The sequence below is a fragment of the Triturus cristatus genome, chromosome 2_2 (genome assembly GCF_964204655.1).
Source record: "Triturus cristatus chromosome 2_2, aTriCri1.1, whole genome shotgun sequence".
In the NCBI taxonomy this organism is placed as follows: Eukaryota; Metazoa; Chordata; class Amphibia; order Caudata; family Salamandridae; genus Triturus; species Triturus cristatus.
This window is the reverse complement of record NC_140582.1, coordinates 390,644,221-390,668,710: the sequence shown is the minus strand read 5'-3', so window position 1 is coordinate 390,668,710 and position 24,490 is coordinate 390,644,221.

Here is a 24,490-nt window from a genome sequence, read left to right as displayed (position 1 = left end):
CTTTTAACATAGCACTGGCTCTAGGACTGGTTAGTCAGACTCAGTTACCACCAGTATCCGTCTGAAAAAGTTGAGGGTACAGGATGATTTTGCAACAAGGCTTCTTTCTGCTCTTCTTTTTGTTCTTTCTGCACGTTATCCTTCTTCCTGCACTTTTCTTCATCTTTGAGGACTTCTGTTGCTTCTTTCTGCACTTCTTTTTTTTCTTTCTGTGCATTTTTTCTTCTTTCTTCACATGTCCTATCTCTGTAGGCATAGTTAGAAATTAGCATTTAAAAAACCTTTGAAATTCACAGAAAAAAACATAGGTTTCAGGCACCTTATAGTTAGGAATTAGCATTTAAAAAACCTCAGACATTCACTGAAAAAACCATAGGTTTCAGGGATGTTATAGTTAGCTGGACTTTTCACTTGTACAAAACCATTGAAATTCCCCCGTTATAGTTAGTTCAGCTAACTATAACTCGCGCGCCCGCAATGCACTGCTGATGACGTCACATATTACATCACTCATGACATGGTCAGTGACATCACTCATGACATCACTGATGACATCTCAAATGACATCACTGATGACATCATCCTTGTGATAGAGTGGCAGACCTCCTCTCACCCTAATATAACCTTTGATACACACATTCAAAAATAGAGACTAACATTTTCAAAACAATGGACATACCAATACAAGTTACAACAACCTCTTCAGTAATTCTAAGATCCACATACACATCCACTCATTCACCAACAGTCCTATACAGTCACTCATACATGTACTCACTCATCATATGTACTCATACACCTATACATCCTGTTACACAATGCCACTCATCCATAGAGTTACTCACACACATAGTCACTCATGCTAATAAAGAATCAAACATACATTTACTTGCATATACAGTTATACACACACCACCACACTTACTTCTACGGAAACTTACACATACTTAGTCTTTTAAACAATAAATTATAGAAACACATACTTATTCATACAGGAACTCTTTCAATCTCTCACTCTCACATATACTCACTTATATACACCAATAGTCATATATACTAGTTTAAAACATATGTAGTTACTCATAAAGACACTATTGAGACAGTCATTCACTCACTAACACACCCATACACACACTCATCCACCCATACAGTCCTGCACACATGCTGTCTTCAACACATACAAACAGTGAGTCACTCATTCATGCACCTATGCACTACGTAATACCCCCACCGAACCATGCAGACACTCAGACTGATACTCAAAAAACCAACTAATAACCTATATAGACACCCATGTAGCTACTCACCAACCCATGCAGCCACTTATACACAAAGTGAGAGACTGATACAGATATTTACATATTTAAACATTACTCACTAAGCCATGTATTCACTATGATACACTTAATCAGTCAGTTACACAATCAATTTTTCAAAAACAAATCATCCATTTAGACACTTATATACCCATTTATTCTTCCATCGACCTTGAGATATACATATATAAAACATAGTTAATTTTCAGAAAAACACACATTCACTGGATGATGTCATCAGTGATGTCATCAGTGATGTTATTTGAGATGTTATCAGTGATGTCATGAGTGATGTCACTGACCATGTCATGAGTGATGTAATATGTGACGTCATCAGCAGTGCATTGCGGGCGCGCGAGTTATAGTTAGCTGAACTAACTATAACGGGGGAATTTCAATGGTTTTGTACAAGTGAAAAGTCCAGCTAACTATAACATCCCTGAAACCTATGGTTTTTTCAGTGAATATGTATATACATATATATATATATTCACTGAAAAAACCATAGGTTTCAGGCACGTTATAGTTATAAATTAGCATTTAAAAAACCTTAGAAATTCACTGAAAAAACCACAGGTTTCAGGGACATTATAGTTAGTTGGACATTTCACTCGTACAAAACCAGAGAAATTCCCCCGTTATAGTTAGGTCAGCTAACTATAACTCGCGCCCCCGCAATGCACTGCTGAAGACGTCACATATTCCATCATTCATGACATGGTCAGTGACATCACTGATGACATCTCAAATGACCTCACTGATGACATCATCCAGTCACTGTGTTTTTCTTTAAAGTTTAAATATGTATTATATATATGCCACTGTGTATTGAAGAATGAGTGGGTGTATAAGTGTCTAGAGGATTTAGTAGGTGCGTGACTGACTGTTTAAGTGAGTGATTAAACGTGTCTTACTAAATGCATGGATTAGTGACTAAACTGCGTGAATTTCTGTATCAGTCTGTCTGTTGTTCTATAAGCTGCTGCATGGGTTGGTCAGTAGCTACATGAGTGTCTATATGGGTTATCAATTGGTTGCCTGAGTATTTGTATGGGTGCCTGTGTGTATGTGTGGGTGGGTGGGCGGTGTGGGAGTCTGTGCATAGATGTTTGAGTGGTTGATTCACTGTGTGTATGGGTTCAAGAGTGCATGTGGAAACAGCTGTATGGGTGGGTAAGTGTGTGTATGGGTGTGTTGGTGAGTGAATGGATGTCTCAATGGTACATGTCCAAGTACCTACATATGTAAAAGGCAGTGTATGTGAAAGTTGAAGTATATAAATGACTATACGTGAGAGTCAGTGATTGTGAGAGTGGCTGTAAGGATGAGTGTGTACTTGTATCAGTGATTGTAGAAGAGAGTAAGTATGAATTTGTTTCTTTTTGAATAAGTGATGTGGTGTGTGTATAACTGTATAGAAAAGTAAATGGAAGTTTGATTGATTCTTTGCATGACTGACTAGATGTGAGAGTAACTCTGGATGAGTGGTGGTGTGTGAGTGTATAGGTTTATGAGTGCATATGATAGTGTTCTATTGATGAGTGACTGCACGTATGAGTGATTGTATGGGTGAATGAGTGGATATATTTGGAGACCTAGGAATAAGTGAGTGTGTATGTAGTAACTGGTATTGGTGTCTCGATGGTTTCGTAAATGGTAGTCTGTATTTTACAGTGGGTGTATCAAAGGTTATATTAGAGTGTGAGGAAGTAGATCAGATTTTCACGTGGATGATGTCATCAGTGATGTCATCAGTGATGTCACTGACCATGTCATGAATTATGTAATATGTAACATCATCAGCAGTGCATTACGGGGGCACGAGTTATAGTTAGCTGAACTAACTATAACGGTGGAATTTCTCTGGTTTTGTACGAGTGAAATGTCCAACTAACTAAAACGTCCCTGAAACCTGTGTTTTTTTCAGTGAATTTCTAAGGTTTTTTAAATGCTAATTTCTAACTATAACGTGCCTGAAACCTATGGTGTTTTCTGTGAATATATATATATATATATATATATATATATTCACTGAAAAAAACATTGGTTTCAGAGACGTTATTGTTAATTGGACATTTCACTTGTACAAAACCAGAAAGAGTTCAGCTAACTATAACTCGCGCCCCCGTAATGCACTGCTGATGACATCACATATTACATTATTCATGACATGGTCAGTGACATCACTGATGAAACCTCTAATGACATCACTGATGACATCATCCAGTGACTGTTTCTGTGAAGTTTAAATATGTTTTATATGTATGCCAAGGTGTATTGAAGAATGAGTGGGTGTATATGTGTCTGGATGGAGGATTTAGTAGGTGCGTGACTGACTGTATAATTGAGTGATTAAATGTGTCTTATTGAATGCATGGGTTAGTGACTAAACTGTGTGAATGTCTGTATCAGTCTGTCTGTTGTTGTGTAAGCTGCTGCATGGGATGGTCAGTAGATACATGAGTGTCTATATGGGTTATTGATTGGTTGCCTGAGTATTTGTATGGGAGACTGAGTGTGTGTGTGGGTGGGTGGGAGGTGTGTGACTCTGTGCATAGATGTGTGTGCATGGTTGATTCACTGGGTGTATGGGTTCAAGAGTGCATGTGGAAACAGTTGTATGGGTGGGTGAGTGTGTGCATGGGTGTGTTGGTGAGTGAATAGATGTCTCAGTGGTACATGTCCAAGTAATTACAAATGTAAAAGGCAGTGTATGTGAGAGTTGGAGTATATAAATGGCTATATGTAAGAGTAAGTGATTGTGAGAGTGGCTGTATCGATGAGTGTGTACTTGTATCAGTGTTTTTATAAGAGAGTAAGTATGTGTAAGTATCTGTATGAATAAGTAAGGTGGTGTGTGTGTATAACTGTATAGGTGAGTAAATGGGAGTGCAATTGATTCTTTGCATGACTGACTAGGTGTGTGAGTAACTCCATGGCTGAGTGGCAGTGTGTGAGTGTCTGTATAGGTGTATGAGTGCATATGTTAGTGTTGTATTGATGAGTATCTGCATGAATGAGTGATTGTATGGGTGAAAAAGTTGATGTGTATATAGACCTAGGAATCAGTGAGTGCATATGTATTAACTGGTATTGGTGTGTTGATGGTTTCGAAAATGGTAGTCTGTATTTTGCAGTGGGTGTATCAGAGGTTATATTAGAGTGTGAGGAGGTGCATCAGATTTTCACGTGGATGATGTAATCAGTAATGTCATCAGTGATGTCATTTGGGATGTCATCAGTGATGTCCTCAGTGATGTCACTGACAATGTCATGAATGATGTAATATGTGACGTCATCAGCAGTGCATTGCAGGGGGCGCGAGTTACAGTTATGCTGAACTAACTATAAGGGCGAATTTTCTCTGGTTTTGTATGAGTGAAATGTCCAACTAACTATAACGTCCCTGAAACCTATTGCACGGGGCACGTTTGCACAGTGGTGCAGGGAGGGGAGGTGCCTTATGTGACAAGTGTGCAAACGCACCCTGTGGCACATTTTAAGTTGGGGATTAAGTCCCCTTGAATCCTGAGGGTCCCTGTGGGCCAATTAGCCCACCAGGAATCTCCAGTAAGTGCCCCAGGGTTGCATTGTAGAGACGTGGTCCGAGGCCACGCCCCTTTTTACACCTCTCTGCAACGCAACTCTGTGGAGCTTACTGGAGGTACCTGGTGGGCTAAAGCAATATGGTGCTATCAATGACTCCAACCACATTTAGGAGGTGACCAAATGCATAGAAATCCCCCTTCAGATGAACTAAATACTCCCATCCGGGGCACCAGATGTAGCTGTCAATTATTGCAGAAAGCATGTCTTTGAGTACCACTGAACATTGGTTGTGACATACCATCAGATGTAGCCACAGTGTACTGGAAGGTATCTGTAGCTAGAAAATCTAATACTGCTATAAGTCTCACTTTAGGTTAAATACATGTAGGATAAGTGATTTGAGGAAGTAAATCAGGCTCCATCTGATGACATAAATCCTGTATTGTTTGCGTGTTTTAACAAAATGTCTTGATTACATGCTATTCTTCTGTGGTCTGAAGGTCTGGAAATGGCGACACACTGAAGTCTCTCCTTTCCTCCCTATCTCAGAGTATCTATGTGGGGAGTGAAAACAATTTAGAACACTGGTCACAGTGTCCAGAGTAACATATATATATATATATAGTAAGACAAAAATCCTGAGACAAAACATAACTGCTTCAGAAAGCATTACACATCTTTCACATGATCATTGTATACTGTTCAACATACACTAACAATCCCCATAGAGGCCTTCACATGTGTCTGGAACATAAATGTGCACATCATCCATTCACCAATTTTACGTTTGCACAATAAGGACGATTTCAGGAAAAAAAAACAACAACCACAAACCAACAACCGTGGTGTACAGGACACCTTATACATTTTGCCTTTATGCACAGTATTTCACTACACAGATGATTTGTGTACTGTAAATTACATGAGAATGGAGTATTTCAAATGTAAACAGGGGAGCCCTCATTTGTAGTGGTGGTGACGCACTTAATAGTCAACAATACTATAATTGCAACCGCAAATTTTGAACTGCAGCCGCCAGTGGAAGTTGTCCAAGGCAGACACAGCCATAGGCTAATGTTGGTGATTGAGACGGTTGCAACCCAATGGCTGTGTTCGGCTACGCTGATGACAGTGCACGTGGCATACATGTATGCAGCAGTTTGAAAAATAAACCACTTGCCTGACTCTGCTGCTATAAACACTTTCTAAATTTTAGCTCCTGTTTGCCACCTCTGGTAACAATCATGCCAGGCCAAACTGGTGAGAGGGCCCCTGCCTATATGGTCAGCTCTATGGCTCACCAGAGGAGCAGGTAACTTACTCACATACATATTTCACTCTGTTTAACTCCATCTTTTCCATTCCCACAGGCTACAATCTGCCTCTGAGTCCTAGAGTAAAATGTGATTACTGTTGTTAATATTTTGGATGCCTACATAGGTCAATCATGTAACTAACTGTGTATTTATTTTACGTTGTGTACCTAACATCACCATTGTGATGTGTGTTGTGTGTTAAACCCTAGATTCTACTTGTGGTGCATTCACATATCTATGGATGTATTAATTTCATGGTATCTATATTATATTTGCTAACCAGATCATGATAAATGTTAATTCCCATGTATTGGGTTTACTGCATGAGCAGTGTATGCATATGTAAGAAGCAGATGAGGTTGATGTTAGTTATGTGTACAGTCCAACAATTTACTGTTGTCTGGGAGCTACCTACACCTCAACCTCTTCAGAGTGCCACATTACCTTGAGGCCAGTTTTTGGATGGCCAGAAGATGTACATTTATTTTTAGAAGTGTTCGAAATGTGAGGTTCATGTGAAATCAGTAAGCACAACCTGTCGAGAGCAAGGCCTGACAATGAGTTGTGCCCAATCTGGACCATGTCCGAGGCTGGACCACAGTTACTGTGGCAATACAAATTATGCACAGAGTAATCTCCTTTTAGACCTGCACATCCTTGGATGTTCCCAAAAGGATTTTTCTGAACCACTACTAGTTTTACATGGACTACATTTGAAATGGTGACTGAGGTACCCCTGACCTTATCCCTTACTCCCACAGGTCTGGTGTCACTTATCCATAAGTCATGCATGCTTAGACATGCATATTGCATAGGCCTGGGCTAAAATTCTGTTCCGCTCGCAGAAATTGCGATAATTTGACATTTTCGCGTTCTGCGGAGAGCGCGAAAATGTCAAAATTTCCACAATCCGCATTTTACCGGAAATTTTTTGCTTCCTCGCGCTGTAAAATAATACATTTTCACGTGCGCGCGATCGCCTTACCTGAATCTCCGCGTTCACCGACAAGATTTCCCAATCCGGTCGCGTTCTCCACGAGATGTTGGATTGTTGGCAGCCATTTGTGCTGTCTCGCGACAGTTCGCGCCTGCAGTAACGTCATTCATCGCGCAATCACGTCTGTCTTCTCGCGATCATGCACCGCGAGACAAGTGAAAACAAGATGGTCGCGCCCGCGACCAACCGCATGGGTAAGTTGGCGAGCCGCGACCACGCAGAAAATACCACGAACGGGCGGGAAAAAAACTTCCGCATCTTCGCGATATTTCCACGTGTTTGCGGAGATTTTTAACATTTTCGTGATAATTTGCGAAAGTGAATTTCGCAAATTCCGCCCACCCCTAATATTGCACAGGTGACCCATTAGCAGTGCAGAGAGTTGGTTACCTCTGAAGAGTATTTGATATGTGAATCATCAGCAGTGACTAGGGGGTGAGTCCTGGCAACTTATACATGTAAAATTGCCAACTTTGTGTGTTACAGGCAGGTATTTTCCCATTGTTATGGTGGTGCCCCAGACAAGAGGAGTTACTGTTTGTGTTGGTCTGGTGATAGGTGCATGCTGATATGCTGTGCCTATTGTCTTTATGACCAGGAACACAGCTGAGTCCAGTCCACTACCAATTTCCTTTCTTGAGCAGACACATGGTGAAGTAAACAACCTGCTCATGTTCTTTGACATTCTGAGTCACAACTGTACCAAACAAACCACTTGTCTTCCTTATGTAAGGCGTGCTGTTCCCTCACTACTGTCTCTCACAAGATGGTGGCCCTATTATATGTGACATGGCATACAGTGCGCTCTTTAGGCAGTGAGTGGACAACAATTCCCATTGGTAAGTTGTAATTCAACGTCATGAGTGTGCACACATCACTGGTGCCATCACCAATAGTGTTACATGTTACCCAGTCAAAATGTCCCTGTTGTTACTTCACCTGCAATGGTGTCAGAAGATTAATTCTCTGACTGGTGACATGCATCATGTAGTAAGATGTAGAAATGTAGAAATCTTATGTGAGTGCCTACACACAGTTTTAGAAGCCAATTTGTGTTTGCTATCCCTGCTGTGATTCACCATCCCATTGGGAATATAGTTCTCTCACCCCTTCATGTCATAGATATTCACAGAAACACAGCAACATTCAAATATCTATTGGCCTGTAGGAATGGTATCTGGTAATGTTGTTATCACCTGTACCAAGAAGGATTTGAGCTGGTAATTTGGCTATGAGGAGTATTATGCTACGTGCATTTGAAGTATCTATCTTGCAAAACATTTGTCCTTCATTGTCTTCAGGCTACACTTCTATGCTACATGTGTTGCGTAGGTAAACCACTTCAGTACAGCTTTCATAAGACTTTTCAGGTAGTGGACATATAGTGAAGTTTCAAGTCTATAGTATCATCAGTGTGCAATGAGCATTTGCATCTGGCATGATTTCTGCTATCGCACATGTTGATGGTACATTGGCCTTTAACTTGACCTTCAAGACATCATGATGTGTGCTAAGGAAAATGAATATTTTTTAATCGGGCCTTGTGTGAATATTGTGTAAATGTAAAAATTGCATCCATCCTATTTTATAACATCATTTTACTTTGGTATACCACAAGTGCCAAAATACGCAAGGTGATCAACTATCCTAATATGGCCATGAGGATGGAGGGGTTATGACATACATGGAACCAACTGTTTGCAGGTTATGCAGCATGCATGTATGTGCTCATGGTAATGGTGAAGCCTACATGGTGAACCATGAAGCTGGTGTACTATGTGCACTTAAGAAATGTTTTCTGTTGCTCTGTGATGGTAAGGTGTGGAAAGACAGTTGCAATAAACCATTTTACATGTCATTTCAGATTCATCCAGGGCAAGCGAAGGAGAAGGGGCCAATATCGGTTTGGACAAAGCAGGTCACAGTGGTTCTGGACATGACAGCACAGACAAGAGGGATCCAGTGAACAGGAGAGTGTGGGGAGGGCCACGGGAAACACAAGCTCAAGCTCATCTTCATTTGAGTCTTCCTACAGTAAACACTCTAGAGTGGTGGAAGACCCCACAGGATTAGATTCACCTTCTTCATTGTCCACCACCCACAGTTCCATTGCCACCCTTCCCTGTTGTCCACCAACAGAGCTGGACTGGCCGTAGCGGGCACCGGGCGTTTTCCCGGTGAGCCGCTAGGGTTGGGGCTGTTTTTGTTACCGGAGGCCTGCAATATCATCCCCCTGTAACAAAAACGGCCGAAACCGGCCCTAGCATTCAGCTCGGCCGCACCCTCCTCCACCTCCAGGGGGGCCGGCCGTACAATTTGCCAGGGCCGGTTTTGGTGCCCAGTCCGGCCCTGTCTACCAACCAGTTGGCCGGCCCACTCCCCTAAGAGGGGAGTTGTCTCCTTTGCTGCAGGCACCTCAGCCCCTGCCCCGTTACGCCAGCTGCTCTGAGTGAGTAGGCTAGTGACCTCCAGAGAAACATCTTTGTGGTCAGAATGCACTCATGAATGCCATTCAGGTGCAAGTCAGCCAGCAGACACAGATTGTGGCCTACCTGGAAGGCATCCACAGTGCTATGTCTGGCCTAGCGAGGTCATTCCAGGCTATGACTTTCTCACTCTCTGCAGCCTTTCAACCTTCCCCCCACCTCTTTCCCCTGCCCATTCACCATCCAAATTCTCTATTCCCATACCTGTCCCAAGCACACACACACATTCACATGCACACACTTCATCAGACCCAAGCACCACGCACACACAAAAGCAATATTAAAATGCAGGCATGCAACCACTTACCAGACACTCACACCCCTTATCACCACCACCTTACCCCTAGACATCACACAGAGTGTCATGGTTCTATGTCACCTAGGGGGGCCCAGGGGTGAAGGGGCACACACCAATGCTTTCCACCTTCTCTCTATTCCTGCATGACTTGGAGACGTATGTTGGTGTTGAGTGATAGTAAGAAAACAAGAAGGAACTACACCTCCCAGAATGCCTCTGAGAAGGCAACCGGTGTTTCCTCCTTAAATTGGAGACTCGAGTCCCCTTTAGCTGATCTAGCAATACCAGAATGAGGGGTAATGGGTAGCGTTTTTTAATGGTGACTCTGTTGATGGCTCTGTAATCGATGCACGTTCGAAGAACATTAATCACCAGAGTTATCTTGACATTTTTATTGCTGACTGAAAATTGCTGGAGACCAGGAAAGCGGTATCAGGTGCTTTTCAAACCCTAATATAGTTGCAAACACAACTTCAACACGAAAGTCAGCGCCCAGTGCGGTCGCACCACTCTAGAGCCTGCCAGCTGATGATATAGACCTCATTTATTGTTGTCTACAGGATATTGTCAGATGTATCTTCTCCTTCTGTGTTGTGAAAGCCTGCAAGTGATTATGTGATCACAGGCACAGAATAACTGAGTCATGTCTTATATGCCATGTTTCTGACATAATGTCAGCCTATGATTTGAACAATCAGCCCAAACACTTGTACGTATGATCCTGAGTTAAACATTGGTTACATACAACATAATCATGCTCTCAGAAGTACCTAGTTTTGACATTGCAAAGTTCACATGTTAGTGAATTCACATTGTTTTATGCAAGAATTAGAACAGAAGACAATGATTTGGTGATGTGTTTTGAATGAAGTGAACAAGGATGGGTTAAAGAAATGTACTAAAGATTACACAGTGACAGCAAAAAGTGAAGTCTTCTGTCATTGCGGATGAAACCATTGTAGTATAGAGGCCACATTGTCTGGAGTCCAAAGTCCAACAAACTCCTCCCATCAGATATGGAAAAGTAGGCAAAAATAATACACAAAGTGAATGTGTAGCACACACAGGAGGGCATTAGGGGCAAGGTTTCTTACTGGCTGTCTTGCCATTCCCACTACCTGGGATCTTGCATGGACATCACCCTTTTTTGACAGAGGGGGATCCAAAGCTGCTGAGACAGAGGAGCGTTCAGGCATGTCCTCCTCCGACAGAGCCTCCCTTCCTGTGGCTGCAGCAGATATTGACTTCCTGGCTGGACTTTGACCACAGGAAGGGACAGATGCAAGTAGAAAAGCCCTGCAGAGGATTGTTGATGATGTCTGCATCACCCCAACCAGGGAGGCCATGTTGGTGTTGATGCCGGCCACACCAGTGTGTATGCCGGTCACCTCGGTGTGTATGCTAGCAACTTCCTGGTATGTGTCCCTCTGCAGCTCATTCATTTCCCAGATTTCAGTCAATACCTGGCCCATCACACTTTGGGAGTCAAGCTAGACTCCCAGGACTTGAGTGATGGCAGCCTGGGTGTCCATTGTCCCGGTGGACTCACTCTGTGACTCATAGTTACCCTCCCATGCCGTGGCTCGGTCTTCACCCTCCCACTTGGTCCTCCTCATTCCTCCATGACTGGTGTGATGGTAGCCGGAACAGGATGATACTGACTGTGCTAGATACACAGGTTGGGGGTGCAGTGTTGTTATGGGCATGGTATGCCCATTGTTACTGTCTGCCAGGCTGACCAGATGGGCCAGGACTGTCATCCACCTCCACATTCCCAGGAGCATTGACATCACTGGGTGCTTCATCTGGAGTGGAGAGTAACTCAGTTTGGGTTCCAACCTCTGAGCAGGTGTCGTGTCCAATTGACCTGTTGAGAAATAGAGAACATTGCTATTGGTGGAAGTGAGGTATCTACATCCACTTTGTTTGTGGTGAAGTAAATCGTGACCTAGAGTAAAACAAAATAGGTAGAGATTAGTATTGTCAGATGTTTACATGAAGCTGAAGTTAGTTACTAGACATTTGAAGGCATTCAATACATGTAGTATATTTCAACAGGTCCTTAGTTGTGCAGATAAGTGGTATTTTGGCTTTAGGGATACACATGACATCTCCAAGAAATTCAACAAACATAGTTTAGTTGTAACATGTGTATTTGTCTATTCCAAGTTCTAGTTGTGTATAATAAAGGCAAGCACACAGCTTGGTTGTATATTTTGCATTGTTCATCAAGTGAGGAGTGCAGAGTCAAGGGGTCACCTGCCACTGCTAATCAGCTGAGTTTCCCTCATGGCTTACATATATTAGGGGTACAAAGTTCTAAGGGTGTCACTCATGCCATCAATAGTTTCAGTTGTTGAGACCAGGACACTATCAAGCATTCAGATGTATATTTCTGAGTAGAGCAGTGTCTGTACATTGCACAGTTCATAATGAGTGTCGATCAGCAGTGACATGGCCGACAATTGAGAAGGGGCAAAAGGAATCTAGCATATTGGTTAGAGTTCCAGTCACAGGGCCTCATGGTAGTAGTGGTAGCTTTTATATTTCAATTTACCAACACTTGGCAAATAGTAACCTGCATGATGAGTGAACATTAGTTGCAACAAGGCAACCAAGTGAGAAGGGGCAAAAGAAGTCAAGTATCTTGGTTAGAGTTCCAGTCACAAGGCTTCATGGTAGTTGTAGTCACTTCAATCTCACTTTACCAAAACTTGACAAACGGTTTGTGTAGGATACCTGTTTGCAACATGCATTTTGAATGGGCCATGCATTTGCATTTTAACACATATCCTAAGTCCTGGAATTATATTTTTATAGTTATCGACTTACAAACAGCATTGCAACATGTTTCATGTCATGGATTTGGATACATGTGCTCTTTTATGCAACAATACACATTGACACAGACAAACCAACATCTCAGATACTTTGAGTACTGCAGTACTGCATGTTAGGAAAGTAAATAAAGAGCACAATTATTACTCCCCCAGCTTTTCCTGTCAAGTCCTCAGAATGCAGGATGGCCAAAAGCTTCTACTCCCAGGGAAAGATTTGTAATGGGATGCTAGGAGGGCCACCGCCATTCCTCTGAGCCTCCAGGTGGTGGTTGTTGTATCAGGTACGCACCCTCAACCTGAGGTGAGTCCACCTCCTCTTAATGTTGTTCTATGTGTGCAGGTTGGTACTAGCGGCATTCACTCTGTTGACTATCCTGTCCCACATTTCAGTTTTCCTACTAAGGAAATACTGGAATTGGGAACCAAAACGTTGGGGCACTACTCTAATGATTTCATCCCCCATGATGGTCAACTCAGCCTCAGTGAAGAGAGTTACAGTGAGTGACTATATGAAAGGTAAACCAAACAAGTGATACAGGTAAAAAGGTGTAATAACAAAAATTACAGGACGTGGACATGGCTAAATGGTAAGATGAAAAATGGGGTGTCTTATCTCAAAATGCTCAAAATGGTGGTTCCTTATCACAAAATGCTCAAAATGGTGGTGCCTGTCTTTTGGGCTGCACTTGAGAAGCAATAGATCCTGGTCAGGGATGGATAGTGTTTAATGGGGTGACTTGCAGGCCACTTTGCAAAAACACATCCGCTGTGTAGCTTTTAAATCTATCCAATGGTCACTGTTGTAGTGCTTTTTTTGCATGCATACCATGGCGGTCTACCGCCATTGGGTAACCGTCACTGGGAGACCGCCAGTATGACTGTGTAGTTGTAAATGGCTTGGAGGGTGCACTGTGGCCCTGATGGCATCAGGGGACACACTGCCAATATTGCAGACCACCGCAGTTCTGGCAGGATGAGCTCCATGTCCACGGTCGACGTTTCAGACAGCATAACTCGTAATACGGCCGGCGGTAGACCTGGAGGATGCAGCCTCAGCGGTAGGCTGGTTGCACTGCCAAACTCGTAATTAGGCCTTAATTAATTTAAACAAGCTGCTCTGTGTAATGAAATGGATATTAGTATTTTCTCAAGTAAGAATGTTTATTATTTTATATTTGAGGATAATCAGAACCCTTCTATAGAATGATATGTATTTGTATAATTACATTAATCATAAGTCAATGAAGTGTTTAAAACTTGGATATACTGCAGATGCACATGCATTATATAGCTATGAGGAAAGTTACCCATAGTTATAGACTCTTTTTATAAGGTCATGGAATTCTCAGGCAAAGGAATTTTCGAAGATTTTCCTGTATGATATATATGTTCTTAACTGGAAAACAATGTAAGAATGACCTTGAAGAACAAATTAAATAGAAATTTTATAAGACCAAGAAAACAACTGAGATGAACGACTGCTAATGGTAAATCTGTATCCAAAATAATGTTCTGATTTGGTGGAACCTTAACTAACACCACACATGTTCCATTCAGTCACCGAATCTAAAGATTTTTGCAATAAGCTTTAGGTTGTCAACAAAGTCACCAAGTGAGACGCTGTCAAAATGTCAGATGTATCATCTCTAACCATAGAAAAAGCCTCTTTCCACATCTAATGTTTCTCCACGTCCTTCAATTCGATATATTACCAGTCTGTAAAGGAATAGTGCTGTTACACATTAACAACTTGTATATTAACCCCTTCGCTGCTAGGCCTTTTCCCCTCCTGTGCTAAGCCCTTTTTGGGCTATTTGAGGTAGTGCGCGCTTAGGCCCCTGTAACTTTTTGACCACATTAGGTATCCACGCCAAATTTGCGTCCTTTTCTTCCAACATCTTGGGGATTCTAAAGGTACCCAGGGTTTGTGGATTCTCCTAGAGGGTTCCCAGAAATTAGTCAAAATACAGCAATTTTTTTTTTTTTTTGTGAAAAATGTGAAAAATGGGCTGCAAATGAAAGCTTCTGGGTTTTTCTCTGCAAATGGTATCAAAAAAGGGTTTGTGGGGCTGAAATCACAATTTCTCCAGCTTTTAGGGAATGACAGACTTTTGTTAGAAAACCAACATTTTTTACACAGTTTTGGCATTTTTCTGGGACATACCCTATTTTTGCTATTTTTTGTGCTTTCAACCTCCTTCCAGTTAACGGTAGAAAAGGGTAACAAAACAATAATGGATCCTGGAAAGCTATACATTTTTGAAAAGTAGACAAAATTCTGAATTCAGCAAGGGGTCATTTGCGTAGATCCATCAAGGTTTCTTTATAGAAATTTACAGGCAAATATATGAGAAATTAAAAATTTGTTGAAAAAAGCAGCCTCTTGAGTCAACGTTTTTACCTGTAACTTCTTCGAATTATGACATCTCTTTGAAAGCAATGTACCGTTACATCCGGTAGACCTTCCTGGTTGTGTGGACATATAGGACTTGTAGGTTCATCAAGAGCCCAACGAACCCAGAGTAGAAAAATGAGCAGCATTTTGTAATGTTTTTTTTTTTTGGTCCGGGTATATAGCAATTATTGTGGGAAAATGTATACTTGGAAAAATCGGTATGAAAGTCACCTATGTATTTCTGAAATGGGAACAAATTACAGAGTTCAGAAACAGTGCATATTTGCACATTTTCGAAATTGGGAATACTCATATTTGCATGACAATTATTGGTCATTTTTCAAAATGACTTTTTTTTTACACAATGTCTTTCATTTGGAAGGGAGAAATGCATCAAAAATCAACAGGTAATAACAGTAGCTTTACAAATTTGAACTACCCTAAGTCTCCCGAGAAAAATGGTACCTCACTTGTGTGGGTAGGCATAGTGCCCACGACAGGAAGTGGCTCAAAACCTAAGGTGAACACACCACATTTTCACACTGAAAATTTACACTTTTTTTGCAAAGAGTCTAGCTGTAGTTTTTGAACCCTAGCCCTGCCGGCACCTAGGGAAACCTAGCAAACCTATACATTTTTGAAAACTAGACACCCAGGGGAATCCAGGATGGGGTGACTTGACTGCCTCCCACCATGGTCTGTTACCCAGAATCCCTTGCAAACGTAAAAAATTGAAAAAAAAACCACATTTTCCCCACATTTCTGTGATGCAAAGTTCTGGAATCTGCGTGGATCCACAAATTTCCACCCACCCCGCGTTCCCCAAAGTCCTACGAGAAAAATGGTACCTCACTTGTGCGGGTCGGCCTAGTGCCCGCGACAGGAAACGGCGCAAAACGCAACGTGGTTTTGGAGTGAAAAATGACCCTTTTTTTGGCAAAGTGACTAGCTGTAGATTTTGTACCCTAGCCCTGCCGGCACCTAGGGAAACCTAGCAAACCTATACATTTCTGAAAACTAGACACCCAGGGGAATCCAGGATGGGGTGACTTGACTGCCTCCCACCATGGTCTGTTACCCAGAATCCCTTGCAAACGTAAAAAATTGAAAAAAAAACCACATTTTCCCCACATTTCTGTGATGCAAAGTTCTGGAATCTGCGTGGATCCACAAATTTCCACCCACCCCGCGTTCCCCAAAGTCCTACGAGAAAAATGGTACCTCACTTGTGCGGGTCGGCCTAGTGCCCGCGACAGGAAACGGCGCAAAACGCAACGTGGTTTTGGAGTGAAAAATGACCCTTTTTTTGGCAAAGTGACTAGCTGTAGATTTTGTACCCTAGCCCTGCCGGCACCTAGGGAAACCTAGCAAACCTATACATTTCTGAAAACTAGACACCCAGGGGAATCCAGGATGGGGTGACTTGACTGCCTCCCACCATGGTCTGTTACCCAGAATCCCTTGCAAACGTAAAAAATTGAAAAAAAAACCACATTTTCCCCACATTTCTGTGATGCAAAGTTCTGGAATCTGCGTGGATCCACAAATTTCCACCCACCCCGCGTTCCCCAAAGTCCTACGAGAAAAATGGTACCTCACTTGTGCGGGTCGGCCTAGTGCCCGCGACAGGAAACGGCGCAAAACGCAACGTGGTTTTGGAGTGAAAAATGACCCTTTTTTTGGCAAAGTGACTAGCTGTAGATTTTGTACCCTAGCCCTGCCGGCACCTAGGGAAACCTAGCAAACCTATACATTTCTGAAAACTAGACACCCAGGGGAATCCAGGATGGGGTGACTTGACTGCCTCCCACCATGGTCTGTTACCCAGAATCCCTTGCAAACGTAAAAAATTGACAAAAAAAACACATTTTCCCCACATTTCTGTGATGGAAAGTTCTGGAATCTGCGTGGATCCACAAATTTCCACCCACCCCGCGTTCCCCAAAGTCCTACGAGAAAAATGGTACCTCACTTGTGCGGGTCGGCCTAGTGCCCGCGACAGGAAACGGCGCAAAACGCAACATGGTTTTGGAGTGAAAAATGACCCTTTTTTTGGCAAAGTGACTAGCTGTAGATTTTGTACCCTAGCCCTGCCGGCACCTAGGGAAACCTAGCAAACCTATACATTTCTGAAAACTAGACACCCAGGGGAATCCAGGATGGGGTGACTTGACTGCCTCCCACCATGGTCTGTTACCCAGAATCCCTTGCAAACGTAAAAAATTGACAAAAAAACCACATTTTCCCCACATTTCTGTGATGGAAAGTTCTGGAATCTGTGTGGATCCACAAATTTCCACCCACCCCGCGTTCCCCAAAGTCCTACGAGAAAAATGGTACCTCACTTGTGCGGGTCGGCCTAGTGCCCGCGACAGGAAACGGCGCAAAACGCAACATGGTTTTGGAGTGAAAAATGACCCTTTTTTTGGCAAAGTGACTAGCTGTAGATTTTGTACCCTAGCCCTGCCGGCACCTAGGGAAACCTAGCAAACCTATACATTTCTGAAAACTAGACACCCAGGGGAATCCAGGATGGGGTGACTTGACTGCCTCCCACCATGGTCTGTTACCCAGAATCCCTTGCAAACGTAAAAAATTGACAAAAAAAACACATTTTCCCCACATTTCTGTGATGGAAAGTTCTGGAATCTGCGTGGATCCACAAATTTCCACCCACCCCGCGTTCCCCAAAGTCCTACGAGAAAAATGGTACCTCACTTGTGCGGGTCGGCCTAGTGCCCGCGACAGGAAACGGCGCAAAACGCAACGTGGTTTTGGAGTGAAAAATGACCCTTTTTTTGGCAAAGTGACTAGCTGTAGATTTTGTACCCTAGCCCTGCCGGCACCTAGGGAAACCTAGCAAACCTATACATTTCTGAAAACTAGACACCCAGGGGAATCCAGGATGGGGTGACTTGACTGCCTCCCACCATGGTCTGTTACCCAGAATCCCTTGCAAACGTAAAAAATTGACAAAAAAAACACATTTTCCCCACATTTCTGTGATGGAAAGTTCTGGAATCTGCGTGGATCCACAAATTTCCACCCACCCCGCGTTCCCCAAAGTCCTACGAGAAAAATGGTACCTCACTTGTGCGGGTCGGCCTAGTGCCCGCGACAGGAAACGGCGCAAAACGCAACATGGTTTTGGAGTGAAAAATGACCCTTTTTTTGGCAAAGTGACTAGCTGTAGATTTTGTACCCTAGCCCTGCCGGCACCTAGGGAAACCTAGCAAACCTATACATTTCTGAAAACTAGACACCCAGGGGAATCCAGGATGGGGTGACTTGACTGCCTCCCACCATGGTCTGTTACCCAGAATCCCTTGCAAACATAAAAAATTGACAAAAAAAACACATTTTCCCCACATTTCTGTGATGGAAAGTTCTGGAATCTGCGTGGATCCACAAATTTCCACCCACCCCGCGTTCCCCAAAGTCCTACGAGAAAAATGGTACCTCACTTGTGCGGGTCGGCCTAGTGCCCGCGACAGGAAACGGCGCAAAACGCAACATGGTTTTGGAGTGAAAAATGACCCTTTTTTTGGCAAAGTGACTAGCTGTAGATTTTGTACCCTAGCCCTGCCGGCACCTAGGGAAACCTAGCAAACCTATACATTTCTGAAAACTAGACACCCAGGGGAATCCAGGATGGGGTGACTTGACTGCCTCCCACCATGGTCTGTTACCCAGAATCCCTTGCAAACGTAAAAAATTGACAAAAAAAACACATTTTCCCCACATTTCTGTGATGGAAAGTTCTGGAATCTGCGTGGATCCACAAATTTCCACCCACCCCGCGTTCCCCAAAGTCCTACGAGAAAAATGGTACCTCACTTGTGCGGGTCGGCCTAGTGCCCGCGACAGGAAACGGCGCAAAACGCAACGTGGTTTTGGAGTGAAAAATGACCCTTTTTTTGGCAAAGTGACTAGCTGTAGATTTTGTACCCTAGCCCTGCCGGCACCTAGGGAAACCTAGCAAACCTATACATTTCTGAAAACTAGACACCCAGGGGAATCCAGGATGGGGTGACTTGACTGCCTCCCACCATGGTCTGTTACCCAGAATCCCTTGCAAACGTAAAAAATTGACAAAAAAAACACATTTTCCCCACATTTCTGTGATGGAAAGTTCTGGAATCTGCGTGGATCCACAAATTTCCACCCACCCCGCGTTCCCCAAAGTCCTACGAGAAAAATGGTACCTCACTTGTGCGGGTCGGCCTAGTGCCCGCGACAGGAAACGGCGCAAAACGCAACGTGGTTTTGGAGTGAAAAATGACCCTTTTTTTGGCAAAGTGACTAGCTGTAGATTTTGTACCCTAGCCCTGCCGGCACCTAGGGAAACCTAGCAAACCTATACATTTCTGAAAACTAGACACCCAGGGGAATCCAGGATGGGGTGACTTGACTGCCTCCCACCATGGTCTGTTACCCAGAATCCCTTGCAAACGTAAAAAATTGACAAAAAAAACACATTTTCCCCACATTTCTGTGATGGAAAGTTCTGGAATCTGCGTGGATCCACAAATTTCCACCCACCCCGCGTTCCCCAAAGTCCTACGAGAAAAATGGTACCTCACTTGTGCGGGTCGGCCTAGTGCCCGCGACAGGAAACGGCGCAAAACGCAACGTGGTTTTGGAGTGAAAAATGACCCTTTTTTTGGCAAAGTGACTAGCTGTAGATTTTGTACCCTAGCCCTGCCGGCACCTAGGGAAACCTAGCAAACCTATACATTTCTGAAAACTAGACACCCAGGGGAATCCAGGATGGGGTGACTTGACTGCCTCCCACCATGGTCTGTTACCCAGAATCCCTTGCAAACGTAAAAAATTGACAAAAAAAACAAATTTTCCCCACATTTCTGTGATGGAAAGTTCTGGAATCTGCGTGGATCCACAAATTTCCACCCACCCCGCGTTCCCCAAAGTCCTACGAGAAAAATGGTACCTCACTTGTGCGGGTCGGCCTAGTGCCCGCGACAGGAAACGGCGCAAAACGCAACGTGGTTTTGGAGTGAAAAATGACCCTTTTTTTTGGCAAAGTGACTAGCTGTAGATTTTGTACCCTAGCCCTGCCGGCACCTAGGGAAACCTAGCAAACCTATACATTTCTGAAAACTAGACACCCAGGGGAATCCAGGATGGGGTGACTTGACTGCCTCCCACCATGGTCTGTTACCCAGAATCCCTTGCAAACGTAAAAAATTGACAAAAAAAACACATTTTCCCCACATTTCTGTGATGGAAAGTTCTGGAATCTGCGTGGATCCACAAATTTCCACCCACCCCGCGTTCCCCAAAGTCCTACGAGAAAAATGGTACCTCACTTGTGCGGGTCGGCCTAGTGCCCGCGACAGGAAACGGCGCAAAACGCAACGTGGTTTTGGAGTGAAAAATGACCCTTTTTTTGGCAAAGTGACTAGCTGTAGATTTTGTACCCTAGCCCTGCCGGCACCTAGGGAAACCTACCAAACCTATACATTTCTGAAAACTAGACACCCGGCGGTTTCCAGGGAGGTATGGCTTGCGTGGATCCCCCAACGTTTCCTTACCCAGAATCCCCTGCAAACCTCAATTTTTGCTCAAAAAATCACTTTTTTAACACATTTTGGGGTGGGAAAGTAGTGGCATCACCGGGCTCACACAAATTTACCACCACCCAGCGTTCCCCCAGGTCTCCCGGTAAAAATGGTGCCTCACTTGTGTGGGAGGCCCAAGTACCCGCGGCAGGCAAGGGCCCCAAAGGTAGTGAGGCCACCTCAAGATGGCCTATCGCCAAACCACCTGGTTTTGCAAGGGGGGTCACTTTGGTTTTTGGCCCGGTGCGCGGCGGCCATCTAGGGAAACCTACCAAACCCAGGCATTTTTGAAAACTAGACACCCGGCGGCTTCCAGGGAGGTATGGCTTGCGTGGATCCCCCAACGTTTCCTTACCCAGAATCCCCTGCAAACCTCAATTTTTGCTCAAAAAATCACTTTTTTCACACATTTTGGGGTGGGAAAGTAGTGGCATCACCGGGCTCACACAAATTTACCACCACCCAGCGTTCCCCCAGGTCTCCCGGTAAAAATGGTGCCTCACTTGTGTGGGAGGCCCAAGTACCCGCGGCAGGCAAGGGCCCCAAAGGTAGTGAGGCCACCTCAAGATGGCCTATCGCCAAACCACCTGGTTTTGCAAGGGGGGTCACTTTGGTTTTTGGCCCGGTGCGCGGCGGCCATCTAGGGAAACCTACCAAACCCAGGCATTTTTGAAAACTAGACACCCGGCGGCTTCCAGGGAGGTATGGCTTGCGTGGATCCCCCAACGTTTCCTTACCCAGAATCCCCTGCAAACCTCAATTTTTGCTCAAAAAATCACTTTTTTCACACATTTTGGGGTGGGAAAGTAGTGGCATCACCGGGCTCACACAAATTTACCACCACCCAGCGTTCCCCCAGGTCTCCCGGTAAAAATGGTGCCTCACTTGTGTGGGAGGCCCAAGTACCCGCGGCAGGCAAGGGCCCCAAACGTAGTGAGGCCACCTCAAGATGGCCTATCGCCAAACCACCTGGTTTTGCAAGGGGGGTCACTTTGGTTTTTGGCCCGGTGCGCGGCGGCCATCTAGGGAAACCTACCAAACCCAGGCATTTTTGAAAACTAGACACCCGGCGGCTTCCAGGGAGGTATGGCTTGCGTGGATCCCCCAACGTTTCCTTACCCAGAATCCCCTGCAAACCTCAATTTTTGCTCAAAAAATCACTTTTTTCACACATTTTGGGGTGGGAAAGTAGTGGCATCACCGGGCTCACACAAATTTACCACCACCCAGCGTTCCCCCAGGTCTCCCGGTAAAAATGGTGCCTCACTTGTGTGGGAGGCCCAAGTACCCGCGGCAGGCAAGGGCCCCAAACGTAGTGAGGCGACCTCAAGATGGCCTATCGCCAAACCACCTGGTTTTGCAAGGGGGGTCACTTTGGTTTTTGGCCCGGTGCGCGGCGGCCATCTAGGGAAACCTACCAAACCCAGGCATTTTTGAAAACTAGACACCCGGCGGCTTCCAGGGAGGTATGGCTTGCGTGGATCCCCCAACGTTTCCTTACCCAGAATCCCCTGCAAACCTCAATTTTTGCTCAAAAAATCACTTTTTTCACACATTTTGGGGTGGGAAAGTAGTGGCATCACCGGGCTCACACAAATTTACCACCACCCAGCGTTCCCCCAGGTCTCCCGGTAAAAATGGTGCCTCACTTGTGTGGGAGGCCCAAGTACCCGCGGCAGGCAAGGGCCCCAAACGTAGTGAGGCCACCTCAAGATGGCCTATCGCCAAACCACCTGGTTTTGCAAGGGGGGTCACTTTGGTTTTTGGCCCGGTGCGCGGCGGCCATCTAGGGAAACCTACCAAACCCAGGCATTTTTGAAAACTAGACACCCGGCGGCTTCCAGGGAGGTATGGCTTGCGTGGATCCCCCAACGTTTCCTTACCCAGAATCCCCTGCAAACCTCAATTTTTGCTCAAAAAATCACTTTTTTCACACATTTTGGGGTGGGAAAGTAGTGGCATCACCGGGCTCACACAAATTTACCACCACCCAGCGTTCCCCCAGGTCTCCCGGTAAAAATGGTGCCTCACTTGTGTGGGAGGCCCAAGTACCCGCGGCAGGCAAGGGCCCCAAACGTAGTGAGGCCACCTCAAGATGGCCTATCGCCAAACCACCTGGTTTTGCAAGGGGGGTCACTTTGGTTTTTGGCCCGGTGCGCGGCGGCCATCTAGGGAAACCTACCAAACCCAGGCATTTTTGAAAACTAGACACCCGGCGGCTTCCAGGGAGGTATGGCTTGCGTGGATCCCCCAACGTTTCCTTACCCAGAATCCCCTGCAAACCTCAATTTTTGCTCAAAAAATCACATTTTTAACACATTTGGGGGTGGGAAAGTAGTGGCATCACCGGGCTCACACAAATTTACCACCACCCAGCGTTCCCCCAGGTCTCCCGGTAAAAATGGTGCCTCACTTGTGTGGGAGGCCCAAGTACCCGCGGCAGGCAAGGGCCCCAAACGTAGTGAGGCCACCTCAAGATGGCCTATCGCCAAACCACCTGGTTTTGCAAGGGGGGTCACTTTGGTTTTTGGCCCGGTGCGCGGCGGCCATCTAGGGAAACCTACCAAACCCAGGCATTTTTGAAAACTAGACACCCGGCGGCTTCCAGGGAGGTATGGCTTGCGTGGATCCCCCAACGTTTCCTTACCCAGAATCCCCTGCAAACCTCAATTTTTGCTCAAAAAATCACATTTTTTCACACATTTGGGGGTGGGAAAGTAGTGGCATCACCGGGCTCACACAAATTTACCACCACCCAGCGTTCCCCCAGGTCTCCCGGTAAAAATGGTGCCTCACTTGTGTGGGAGGCCCAAGTACCCGCGGCAGGCAAGGGCCCCAAACGTAGTGAGGCCACCTCAAGATGGCCTATCGCCAAACCACCTGGTTTTGCAAGGGGGGTCACTTTGGTTTTTGGCCCGGTGCGCGGCGGCCATCTAGGGAAACCTACCAAACCCAGGCATTTTTGAAAACTAGACACCCGGCGGCTTCCAGGGAGGTATGGCTTGCGTGGATCCCCCAACGTTTCCTTACCCAGAATCCCCTGCAAACCTCAATTTTTGCTCAAAAAATCACTTTTTTCACATATTTTGGGGTGGGAAAGTAGTGGCATCACCGGGCTCACACAAATTTACCACCACCCAGCGTTCCCCCAGGTCTCCCGGTAAAAATGGTGCCTCACTTGTGTGGGAGGCCCAAGTACCCGCGGCAGGCAAGGGCCCCAAAGGTAGTGAGGCCACCTCAAGATGGCCTATCGCCAAACCACCTGGTTTTGCAAGGGGGGTCACTTTGGTTTTTGGCCCGGTGCGCGGCGGCCATCTAGGGAAACCTACCAAACCCAGGCATTTTTGAAAACTAGACACCCGGCGGCTTCCAGGGAGGTATGGCTTGCGTGGATCCCCCAACGTTTCCTTACCCAGAATCCCCTGCAAACCTCAATTTTTGCTCAAAAAATCACATTTTTAACACATTTGGGGGTGGGAAAGTAGTGGCATCACCGGGCTCACACAAATTTACCACCACCCAGCGTTCCCCCAGGTCTCCCGGTAAAAATGGTGCCTCACTTGTGTGGGAGGCCCAAGTACCCGCGGCAGGCAAGGGCCCCAAACGTAGTGAGGCAACATCAACATTGCCTATCCCAAAGGTCGCCTCACTACGTTTGGGGCCCTTGCCTGCCGCGGGTACTTGGGCCTCCCACACAAGTGAGGCACCATT